Consider the following 13,294-nt stretch of genomic DNA (forward strand, 5'->3'; position numbering starts at 1 on the left):
ATTTATTAGACTAATATCTAGTTAAATCTTTCCCTGTACTCAGACTATCCTACTGTGCCTGTTTTGGCAGTAAATTAACAAATTTATCAATTATCTACAACCTTATAGGTATTGTGTTGTCTTTTCTAAACCATTTTTGAGGGTCTGGCAGCCTTGTGTGAGCTTCTGAGCAAACCAGCCCAGAGCACTTCTGCACCGTATGTGCAGAGGGACTGAGCTGGACTCCTTGTGCATGTGGTGCACAGTCAYCAGCAAGTCTGATACACCACAAAATGGACCTACACGTGCTCCTCAGAGACATTCAGGACACAGAGGATTGATTTAGTGCCATGCTCAAACATTTAGTCATGTCAGGTATACCCAGCTACCAGCTCTATGTATTTTGGGAATTGCATCCATGRGCAATGCTGTGTAAATAATGCATAAATAATGGCACAATTAAATCTAAGRTTTCAGATCTGGGCCCTGAGGAACAGGGTCTTTGAGTTTCTAGCAAAATATTCTTTCATGTGTATATTTCCCTAATGCAATCTGCAAACTTAAGGCTGTTTTACATGGACAAAGGTGGGGGGATTGCCTTTGGTGCTGAATCCTAGGTTTTGGGTAGTACAAGACATGCATTCTGCTGGCAGAAGAAGAGCTCAACTTAGGCTCCACCTGGGGCATGAATATCATGYTCTCTTGGAGGGAAGGCAAGAGACATAAAAAATGCAGAAGAAATGGCTTTGGGGTTTGGATGATTACTGGAGAAAAAGAATATTACCATCTTACCAAATATCCTCCTCTTAGTATTCTCAACTTCTAGTCAAAAAGGAATATTCTGTAAAATACTTWAACTGCTTTCTTTTGCTTGAGAGAGTGATGCTTGACTAAAAATGCATTAATTAAGAGATGGGAATGGCATTGCAATAATTTAAGAAAATAACATTTATTCTTAGACAAGGTCAATATAATTAAGACAGTGGCATATATTACAGTTTAAGAAGATAAATTTATGCAGATGTTGACTGTAATCCTTTTATAAAACATGAAGCATATATTAAGTATTTTGCCTAAAAACTTGTCAACTTTTTTTTTAAGACAAATTTCCCCAATGTGTTTTGGATTGACAGGATTCCCAGTTTGTTCTACTTGCACAAGAAAAGTTACCAGTGCCAGTGCATAATGCTTGTTCTTTACAATAGAGCAGTGCCAAGGAGTCAAAAGCATTGGAAGGTTCTGAAGACAGAAAAATAACATATCACAATAGTCTAATTTTTTTTTTATTAACAAAATTTTACTTTTAATTAGTGATGTAAGAAAAGTCATATAAATATATACAYACACACAAGATCAAAAAAGAGGACTGAATGCAATACACTTTTTTCTCAGAATAGCAAATTATTCACTAGATTCAGTGTGCTGTTGCAAAGGTACAGAAGATACATATGTATGATAAATGTATCTATGTGTTTACAGAGTGCAGTGTATGAAAGTTATCACTGCAGGCACCATCCAGATGTGCAGTGGTGACTCTTCTTTCTCCATGGGGGAAATGCAGCTCTAATGTGAGTGAGAGGAAGGCAGGACTGCCACAGCCTGTACAGTAAATGTGCCACTTGGAAACTCACCTAAGCCTCCTTCTTCACTCTCTCTGTGTCTCTGGTGCCTGCTCAAATGGGTGCTTAACAGACTGTGAATCCTGGGAGTGAAGATTTACTGTAAAAACACCCAACAGGGTTAAGGTACACTAACATGTGTCAGACAGCAGTAACTTACTCAGGAGTCTGAGCTCTGACTCCAATCCTCTGTGCCAGGCAACTGGTATTCCTTCACAGCTGGAGGCAATATCTCTGGCAGAGTAGCAGCAACTTGAGTGGGCATGAAATACTTAAACCTTCTTCCTGGTCACCTTTCACCAGGACAGAAACCTGCTGGGAAGAGAATGTGGCAAAGTCTMCCCTCCTTCTCCTCCTGGTCTGGAGAGAACCTTGACACGTCATTCATGTCAGCTGGGCAGCCCTTCTGAAGGTCTGATCTGAAATTCATGTTTGATCTCAGATCATTATATCTTCTGATTTCTGACAATAGTTGTCACACACAATATTAATCAAGATGGAGGGAGGGAGAGGGTCAACAGAAAACTTATATTTTAAACCTCTCAAAAAATTTTCAGCATTTTAATCAAGTCYACTTTATGCTGTTCATCCCTTAAATCAAAGCTTCTTTCCAGGAATTCTCTGCTTTACCAGCAATGACATCCTACATACTTTTAATCATTTTCCAAGGTCAAAACTGAAGTAGAACAAAGCTTTGACAAGCATTAATTAAATATTATTAATTTATTTAAATTAGATGTAGATCTRCTAAATGAAATAGAAAAAAAATCTCATTTCTGTTTTAGCAAGAGGAGAAAAAATAAGACAAKATGGGATTTAACACTGTTCATTTGATAGAATGAAATATATGCTAATTTCTCTGAGCTTTTATGCATTTTTCATTGCTTTACTGGACTTAATTATGGATTTTCTTTCCTTGCCTCTTACACTGGATGCTGATAGGCAGCATATAACYTCATTCAGTAAGTCAATGATTCATGATGATTAAGATTTATCTTACAATTGCATTAGATCAGGCACAAATTTTATCTTCCTGTATACTTCCTTCTCTTTGAATGGCTCTTCACTTCTTCAACAGCTCTGCTATGCAGGAGGCTTTCACAAAAACTGGTCTCCAGTTTCAGGCAGATTAGCTGTAATGAAGGAGCCTCCCTGACAGGTGCTGGGCCTCTWTTCAGAAAGTATTTTTTCTCTTTCTGTTATAACACACTCATAGAGAGGGGTCTAAGCCACAATCATGAATCCAAACACTCCCTAGTTTGGGGTGAGCTTGGATCCAAATCAAGATTTACAGCTGGGATCCATCTGTAGTTATAACAAAATATCAAATAAGTCTGCAGTGGTGTAAATTGGCAGAGATWCATGGACTTCAAAGGAAACATGCCAGCTTGCAGGAGCAGAGAGCATGGATGATCCTAACTCTGTGAAGAGAGCAATAAAAGGGTCTGGGRAAATCAAAGTAGATCTCAGAATTATGAAAAATCCAGATCAAACTGAAAAACAAAATGTCTTGAAAGTTAGAAATGTAGTGATTTACAGAGGTACAGACATGTTTGGGATACATTATAAGGACACTTGGCCTTGTCTGCWATTATTTGTGCTGCATTCATTTTATGTCCTCAAGAAGCAAAGAAGCCATCATTTCTCATACTGAATTTCTCATAAAATGATTATTTTAACCATTATCTTCCTTTGAGAAAGAAAAAAAATGGTCCAAAACTTCAAGAATCCATCAATAGTATTCCCTTTCCAGATAATTATTTGGTCACTGTTTCATTCTCAGAGGTGGAATGCACATCAATACTCGCTGTGATCCACTCCTGCCATAGGACACAACAACACTCAGCAATTCTCATCCTTCAAGCAGTTTTGAAAATATTAACTAAACTCCTAAAAAATCTTATAAAGAAAATAGCTCATTGTATCCACATTTTTSCAGTCACCAATCCTGAGCAAGGTGAAATAACTTGAATGAATATAGAGAAACAAAAAGATTCCCATCAGGTATGCAACTCAGATGTTTTGTCTCTTACCTTTACTGGCATCATTGAATGATTATTTTCTCGTTGAAGATGGAGATGTTAAAGTATTTGATTTTACCATCCTGCATTTAGATCTGGAACAAGAAAAAAAAATTACAAGAATTTTATGACTGTTTTGTAACAGAAGCCAGTCTAAAGGAGACTGTCTATAATATTCACACATTATATTTTGCCATGTTATTTATCATGTGTTGTTTGAAGGGAATAGGCATGCCATGACTGTCTCCCTCATCTCTTAGGATATGCTTGGATACAAGTACTTTATTTCTGTGGGAGACCCTTAGTAAAATTCATTAATATGAATGRAGTCACTTTAATACAAACAAGCCACTATATTTTTAACAGTCTTCTTAAATTCCTTTAATTGTCTCYTAAATATTTTCTCCTATTTTGTAAATTTTAATTTCAATCAAAAGTAAGGAAAAGATCAGAAAATATGACAGCATCCAGCTCTCAACCTCCTGCCTGGATCATTGTGTGCTCTGCTCACAGAAAAGCTCACATGAAGCAGGGATGCCTCAGAAAAGACTCCTGGCATCAGCACTAGTTATTTCACCAGCYGCTCCATGGCACCAGAACTGGTTATTTCCCAAAGCACAGCTTCCACACATTCATTTCCTTCAGGACCAATACCAGCCACCACATGAATGCAGCAGCATTTTGTAAATAAAACTGTGTAAACAGCAAAGTGATCTGTGCTCAGGTGGCTGYACCCTCATGGCTGAGAGGAGAAGCTGTTGAGAGAATTATTTAAAGTTGGGCTTCGATTAAAGGTTTGAGCCAATCTCTGCACAGTGATATTCAGAAGGCAATTGCTGCAGTAGATCAGAAGYGGGTTGTGAGCTGGTATCAGTGAAAGCAGGCAAAATAAGCATTTCATACAAGTCAGTTATAACCTTTTCCTTGTCACAGAACTGCCAGTTGATCTAATTAGGTAGAGACAATGAAAATGCAAAACTGGCATGACAGATCTATAATGGCAAACATGATAGCCTACATGTCATCTCTTCTGCCTTTATAAAGGCTTGATCTGAACCATTAAAACCTTAGCAAGGACTGGTTAGGACAAAAAGTAAGAAAACATGCTTATGCATCTTGAAATGTCAGTTTACTGTGAATATTTTTTTTAAAATCATATATGATGCATTCTTAGTGTATATCTGATATCAAAACAAGAAAAAAGTAGCTTCTGTTGAACTATTGAACTGTGTCTCAAACACTCCTTGAAATATGGAGATTACTTCATCTGTTCATTCCTCTTAAGTGTATCCATCTGGCAGCACAGATAACCTCTGTGCACCTGCTCAAAACGCAGCTTTTCAGGTTACCTTTCCATCCTGCTTTCCTGGGTAGGTGTCTGAGCAGTGTGCAATGCATGCATGGGCATGAGAAWGGGCTGCAGGCACCATCCCTGTGACACAAATCCAGCCCCAACAAGTAAGAAAAATAAGCATTGCTTCATTTGTGGCTTAAACCAAACCTCACAGGGCACAGTCCATGGAGGCAAGGCTGGGCAGGAAAGGTGAGCTGGATTTCCTCCCTTGTTGTGTGCCATCTAGCAAGGGCTACATACACACATGCACACAAATGAAAGGACTGGAGAGATAACCCATAGCTGTTAACAATTTTAGGTGCCAATTCTGTTTAGAAAAAGAGAATTTTTAGATATTAAAGAGACTTAGATATCTACTTATTCCATTATCTGCCATTAGATGTGCAGACCCTTAGAAATTCTCATATAATCCTGTTTACAACTAAGTGAGCAAAGTACTGACACCAGCCTAGAGTCCATTCTGGAAGCAAAACCCTCACTCTGCTCTATTGAGGCTGTYCCAGTGGGAGCATCCCCATGTCTGATGGTTGTCTAGGTGAATTTATTTTAAGGATTCTTTGTAGCCGGGAGTTGGTGCAGTGATAAGAATGTAAGAAGCTGTTAAGTGAAATGAGTGGTTTGAAAGAACACAGTCCATTCCCCTGCAGAAAATGGGACTGCCCAATTGAAGGAAATGGGTAATTCTGGATTCACTGAGAGCACAATCACAAAAAAAAAAAAAATCCAATCTTATCAATAAATTATGTAGTTAAAGCAGGAGTGGTGCCCTGTGAGTGTTATATAAAGGAAGAGGAAAAAGTGGTATGGCTACAGAACTTGCTAGCCACCCAGCCGATAGGCAGGATTTAAAAAAAAAAAACATTGAGAAAGAAAGGAAAAAAATCAAATTCTCTATGAACATATAGAGATAGGTGATTGATGATTTCTAGCTGAATAGCTGCATGCATGTATATTGAAATACCTGTTAATTTTGTGCATGTAGTCTGCCTTTGAAAAGACAGCTTTCTCCTTAGGAAACTGTGCCACAGCTGCTTCTTGGTCTCAGTTAACCATGTGACACTGATATGACTGTGTGATAATATGAGAAATTTTAGTTAAACTGGAGAAAACAGGGATCACAACAGGACAAGGGCATAAAAGAGGAGCAGCCAACTTTTAGTGCTGACATAAGAACTGAGCATTGGGTGTAAATTATTTTGCATCAGGGAGGTTCTTACTCCTCTTCCCAGACATGGATTCTTGGTGCTGATTTTGTGTGCGTTTTTTAATGCCCTTGGTAAAAAATAGTTGGTGTGGTGCTGATATGTCCTAGTGATACAGGGTTGGGAGGSAATATGATTCTAAATGATGGCTGGGATGGAACACACAGGAAGAACCGCGTGACGTTGTAGGCTGGAGTAATTGAAATTCAATACTGCAAAATGCAAGGTCATGCACTTACGGACTAATAACAAAAGCCTCTGCTACAGGCTAAGAGCTCATTTGTTAGAAATGACTGAGGAAGAGAAAAACCTGGGCATATTAGCAAGTCACAGGATAACTATTARCTATCAAAGTAATGTACTTGCAAAAAAATATGTTGACAGGAGCAGTATTTCTAGTGTGGATAAGGAAAACTTAGTGCCATTGAGCAGAGATATGGTCAGCTCCAAGCTGGGAGTGCTGCATGCAGGCCTGATCAACTCAAGGAGACAAACTAGAACCAAACTTTGGGCAAGGAGAAAAGAACTCATGGCTGTGTGCAGTGGGGAGCAGCAAGCAGGTTCATACAGTTGGAAACTGGCTCCAGCTCAAAGACAGTGCCAGTATAAAAAACCAGTAGCACACACAACTTCAGGTTAAAATACAAACATAATTGAAATCAGTAGAGCAGGAAAGTAGTCAAACAATTTCTGTCATTAACAGGATCTGCCAAGATGGAAATTGACCAAATAATGAAAAAACTTATGTAACATGTATAGATAAGGTCATTTGTAATRCAAGGAAGCAGGCCGTGGTAGCCCAGCAAGCCTATTCCAGCCTCCAGCTCAGAARGATTTCTCTTTCTGCCCTCATGAGACCTGCAGTAGCTGCTTCCCTTCCTGTGCTCCCCAGACAGGGCTCACTGAGAGCAGTGTTGGTGTAACAYGATGCAGAGCTCCATGGCTCTGTGCCCAGCGCTCTCTCGGCGCTGGCTGCAGCCAGAAGGCTCCGTGCCACAGAGGCACAGACTCCCAGTGTGGCAGGGAGGGAAGGATCCCAATGCAGGAGGAATCCTCTGCGTGTGGGATGCAGATGGAGACGCTTCCCCCACAGCTGGAAAAAATGTTCATATCTGCAAAGTGCTCGCAAAGGTGTGAATCAGATATCTCTGCTGGTTACTTTACATATATACATAGTTTCCAAGTAATTTATAGCACCAAAACAATTACAGTTTTATAGTAATAGGATTTTGGTTTCTGTTCAGATTATTTTTAGAGCAACACCTTTGTGCTGCTTTCAGTTTACATTCCTTCTTCATACTTACTGCTATGTATGTTTTTTTTTTCCTTTTACCAAAAGCAGCTCATTTGAAATGTTAATGTATAAGACTGGACATGTTGCTGCAGATAATTATTTTTTTGCAAAGTAATAAGTATTCAWTAAGTATGAAGACCTAATTCACTTGAATAAGTCATGAGTTTTCATGGGATGAAATGTATAAGGAAGTACTGTTCAGAGGAGGTTTAAAGTCATGATTTGAAGACTGACAAACATCAACAAAATAAAAGTGATTTCTCTGATACAGGGGAGTGTTAAATGCTAGATGTTGTGAAACATTAATGCGCTGCCAAGGAGTTCAGTGTGAGGTTTGGTTTATGTGTCTCCAAAGGCAGTTTGTTAGGAAGTGACTGGGGGGGGATTAGTGAGAGGATATGAAACATTTTAGCTGTAAGTCRCTAGTTCAAATCCTCTCCAAGGCAGAAGTGAATAAGGACCTAAAGCACCAGAATTGATGGAGTTGGTGCTATGGCTGATCTTAAAGCACCAACTTTATGTATGTGCTTAGCAGCTTTGCTGGACAGGGGCTGCAAAGTCAATGTTATTTGTTGGCCCATGTGAAATAAGTTGATGTCCCTGATTCAATCCCACTAAGTCAGCACCAAAGGATTAAACAGCAATGAAGTGCTTTTGCACATCTGGTGTTTCTCCCACTGGAGCATGGCTGAGTGACAGGCAGGGGAAAGCCATACCAGCTTTGGGTAGAGAGAATTTTAGTCTCTAGTGATGTAAATCTGGCACCTGTCACAAGCACTAAAGCTCACATTACATAGGACAAACCTGGGGCTTTGTTTTTCCTTAAATGTTTTCACAGCTACATCTAATCAATATRGTCTTCTCTTTGTTGTAGGAAGAAGTAGTAATTAACTTTCTGTCTAACACAAGCACCCTCTCAAGCTGGCACAGAATTCTGAAGAAGAAAAACTGTTTTGCCTAAACTAATCAGTGTCCTTTGCCAAACTCATACAATTATTGAGAGTACAAAAAAAAAAAAAAAATCAATGTTGCATATCTTCATTTTATTAGAAGGAAMCATTAAAGCAGTCACAGAAAGCCCAGGGAGACCCTGGTCAAGCATTCATCAAGGTAACATTTTCAGGATTACATGAGTGGAAGTAGGTGCTCATTGTAGGATTAAACAGGAATGTCACAGTTTTGTGATTTGCCTCTGGAGAAGGAAAGGAGATCAAGAGCTTTTATCGTGTTCAGGTGCAAGCCACAGGAAATTAGGCTTGCTTTATAGACCATGATTTCCTGACTACRCAAGCATAACAATAATTAGAAATCTTGCAGAGGAGATTATATACTGCAAATGTAGTTGTTTACCTCYACATTCCTATTGCGAGATGAGTTTTCCAATATCATATATACAGTTATACTGTATATTTTCCCTAGCTGAAATAGGAAGAAAACAGTCTACATATTATAAGACTTCTAAAGCTGTATGGCTCATGAAGTCAAATAGACGTCATAGGACAATAAAAGAAATTAATTACCATAGAGGAAGTGGCAAAATCAGACTACATTTTAATGAAAATTCAGAAAATGGTGTGATTTTATGTATATGACATTGCTATCTATCTATCTGTCTGCATGTGTGTATCTGCATGTATATATCTGTCACTTGTACCCATATCCCATTTTCTGTTGCTTTTTGTTGGAAAAATTCATGCATATCAGAGCCACCATAACATCTCAAACTCATGTTGTCCTTGGAAGACAAATCCAGAGAAATTAAAAAAAAAAAAAAAATCCTTACCCAATATAAAGAAGAAGATATATTTGTGAAATTATTTCTGGTTTGTAGAAAGACTGGGCATATAATGGATTTGAAGATGGTGTTCTCTGACTTTGAAGCATCGGAAAAATTTTTTAGTGACAACCAGAAATATTATTTAGAGGTGAAGAGATAGAACCAGACTGCAGATCATGCTAATCATTCACAGATAGCTGAAAGGTAGACATGCCAAAGGCACATTTCCTTTTTAAGTAGCAGCTACCAGAAGTTTATTGATAGCATAACACTTATTTTTTTTTACCTGCCACACATGGATGTTATCARATTTTCAACCACCATGTGATATTGTGCTTAGAAAATATACAAGTTTAAAACCTCCTTACTGCAATATATCATGTCCAACACACTTGAAGCAGACTCTCAGCTTCCCAAGTGTCGCATTGCAAACTTGTTTTAGTTCAGCTGAGCCATTAGGTTGTTTCAGAAATACATTGTGTGTATTATTTAGACACATGCCAACAGTAAGACACTTAAGCATAATTGACAGYTGCCTTATCATGCAATGAATGGCAAGCTGTATGTCAGAGACAGTCTTCAACAAACAGAAGTTATTGTACAGAGTAATGGTAAGATTTCCACGGAATAAATGGTACATTTGTATTAAATTTTCTATCTGATTAGATTAATCAGTGAGTTTGAATTGAGAAGGTGAGTTCTAACTTCCTTGACTAATATAATGTTAGTTGTTTATCAGTTTTTGTTTGATATTTCACCATCACATTGCTCACTATATTTTTCTTGGTTTTAATATTAATTATGAGCTAATCAAGAGATATGTAAGAGGGGATTAATTTCACCTTCTTTAATGATGTAATATCTAGATATCCACTCGTGTCACCTCAGAGTTCATTATCACTCTCTGGAGGACAATTCAGACTATCTGCTTTAGGTACCATTTTCTCACATGAGGCAACCTGAATGATGCACTTTGATAGACCCCTAACTTTTAAATGGCTGAAGTGAGATGAATGCTACCCATAGGGATAACTCTTTCATYCTTTGAAGGTGAAGATGAGATGACCTCTAGACAAAGAATTCATTTAAACTCAGGTTTATGGAATAAGGATAAAATAAATACTGGTACCTTCCAAACCATTGAGTTTCARTACCATCCCCACTGGAGGCAGGAGGTCACCCTGAGCCTTGGTGTGAAAGGCCATCACACACTGCCATCTTTCTTGTCAGAGACATCAGACATGAAGARWACTATGACTACAGTATCAATTACAWTATCTTGGAATCAATTTTTTTATCCCTTTTTGGCAACAAGAGATTGTAATGAATACAGAATTTGGGCTGCATGGTGTGATTAGCAGTGGYGAGGACTGAGACCTCCCTGAGTTTAACTGCTTTCATGTGCAGTCCATCATTAGACAAAGATACATTACTGATACATTACTGATATTTAAAACCAGAGAGAAGACAATGAGAGAAGAACATAAGTTCTTACAGTGTGAGTTAGTAGATGACATTTTCATAGTGAACTKGATTTAGACTTCCATTGTGAGGGCTAGTGGGTATGATGAAGAGTGAAAATGATGCCTCATGAACTCATAATTTAGATGTGTAAACAGGGGTATATTAGAATTTTATTTTTTGGTTTTCTTTTGTTAGCTCCAGAGCAGTTTTGTATGCTTCTCAAGTAATAAAATGATTTTCACATTGGTGAATAATGCAAGATAAGAGGCTTGAAATGGCTCTGGTGTATGTGCCTATTGACTCTGCTGGAAGGAGATCTCTTTCAGCGACAAATTCAAAGAATTAATCTGATTTTTTCAAAGAATACTAAAATGAACTATGGGCATATTGTTGTAGGGGAGATGGTAATCATCAGGTGACTGGCAGTAAACAGCACCCAGRTCAACTTTTTTACAGTTGCAAGCAGATCTATAATGGTACTTTCTCCATGACTTGGATTCTCAGAGGAGATTTTCAACTGTCATGTGAACAAGACCTGGAAATATTGTCACGTTCAGGTTCAGGACTCATTTTCCTAAGAAACCTTCAGTGGAAGATTTAAAAGTCATACAAATGGGACCCTCTCATTGTGGCTCAACAYTGCAGAACACTCAGCACCTAGAAAAAGCTATTTAGCTCTTATGTCTAGGGAAATAATTCCTATTTATGAAGAAATTTATACACCAGATTAATTTTAGTGAAAAGATGAACATTGTTGCTTAAAATTTGTCCCTCTCTTTCAGTTGTGTTAGTTTTGTACCAGCAGTTCTGTGGTCCAGGAAAAAAAAGCAAGCACAAATATTGTCACTGACTTAGTTAACACAAGGTCTGAAACACAACTAATCTGTTACACATGGTTTATTGATATTTGTTTAAATTACTTTGATGGATTTTTATTCAGGTATAGTATGTCAAATTCTAGAATAGATTAATTCTCAGATAAGACAGAAGGACAGAATGATCAAAAGGAAGGAAGGATTATTCTATTGTGATCATTATTAGTGGGTTTACTCACAAAACAAAATTTGGTATCTTGGAGTTGTTTCATGCAGAAAGAGAAATAAGTGATGAAGAAAATAACCCCTGAAAAAGCTGTACATAACCCTGTTTCATCAAGCATGGCAAATCTGAACACAAATTTCACCATTCACAGYCATCATGAGTTTCAGCCAGCTTTCTGCTTAAAAAGCCTTATCCTACATCCTGTCACTGTGAGCACGGCCCTGGAGCCAGGGATCAGTTACCCTTCAGCTGTGCCAGCTCYCTTCCTCTCTCTGAGAACTTYGCTTTTCAAAATCCAAACACATCTATTCAGGTAAGGATGATCCCTGAGCCACCTTATATTTGTCTCCAGCTTGAACAGAGTTTTGTGTTTATGTTTTGTTGTTGGAGATTTCTCTTATTACAGCTTCCTTCTTCTTTAACAGAGGTTAATGACTTTTTAAAGTTATCTTAAATGAAAGGTAGTGGTTAAGCCTAATCGTTCCACTCAATTTTAATCCAAGCTATAACAATGTTTTAAGACTTTCTGAAAGTAAGTTTAAAGTTTTACAGGGCTATTAAATGTTAACCTGGCCTTTGACAGAAATAGTGTGGTTTCATCAGCTCATACTGCAAAGAATTAAGGAAACTGGAGTGCAGAATGAACTTCCCATTCCCTCTCACACCCACCAGTACTCCATTTAGCTTTTAAATACTGCTTACATGTTACTGTGAGATCACTGGAAACCACAGGGAATCCTACTAGCAATCCTGCTGACCTCCATCACCTCTTCCTCTGCTCTAAAAAAAAAAAAATTGGTAGCAAATGTTTCTCTGTCTTTCTGATAAGCTTGACAGGTTCATTACCCCTCTTTAGTTTGCTAAAGCTCAGAATAAAAGTAATCATATAAAATTCTTAAGCAGACCATTCAATTTTGCTCATACTATTTGATAGTACTATGTTAACACATAGAGCATTGCACAAATATGCTAACAGTTTTTCAGCTGTTGAAATTGAAGCAAAGAGAAGTGAATCTGGGCATGTTTTATGCCAGCAGAGAATGCTCTCCTAGAATAGTTCTTTGTCAAATCCAGCTTTTAATAGAAGTGGTTGCAGAGCTCCCTTCATCTAGTAGGGTGACAGGTCTGGTGTTAAGTTTCATCCTGTCATGCTTACTTATAATCCTTGTGCCAAAATAAAYCATTCCTCTCAGTCATGGTATTTCCGGTTTGCAAATAATTGTGATGTTAACATACCCATCTTAAGTCTCATTTGGTCAATCTAAAATAATGTAGAATTCTTTCCCTTTTTCCTTGTAAAGCACCTTTTCTAGTGTCTTTTCCCTCTGCATTGTGTTTTTTTCTGATTTTTTTTATAATTAATCAACATTATTCCAATATTAAGCTTACCCAGGGTTTTACACTGTTTTTATCAATGCAGTGAGAATTGTTTATATGAGGGAGGTGTGTACAGTACAAACCATCATGGAAAAGAACTAAATTTTATCCTAGTTAAATAATTCATCCCAGAATAGACAGATAAGGCCTGTTTCTTGAGCACAAT

This window comes from Malurus melanocephalus, unplaced genomic scaffold (genome assembly GCF_030028575.1).
Source record: "Malurus melanocephalus ecotype Western Australia unplaced genomic scaffold, MMel_1.1 scaffold_6, whole genome shotgun sequence".
Taxonomy (NCBI): domain Eukaryota; kingdom Metazoa; phylum Chordata; class Aves; order Passeriformes; family Maluridae; genus Malurus; species Malurus melanocephalus.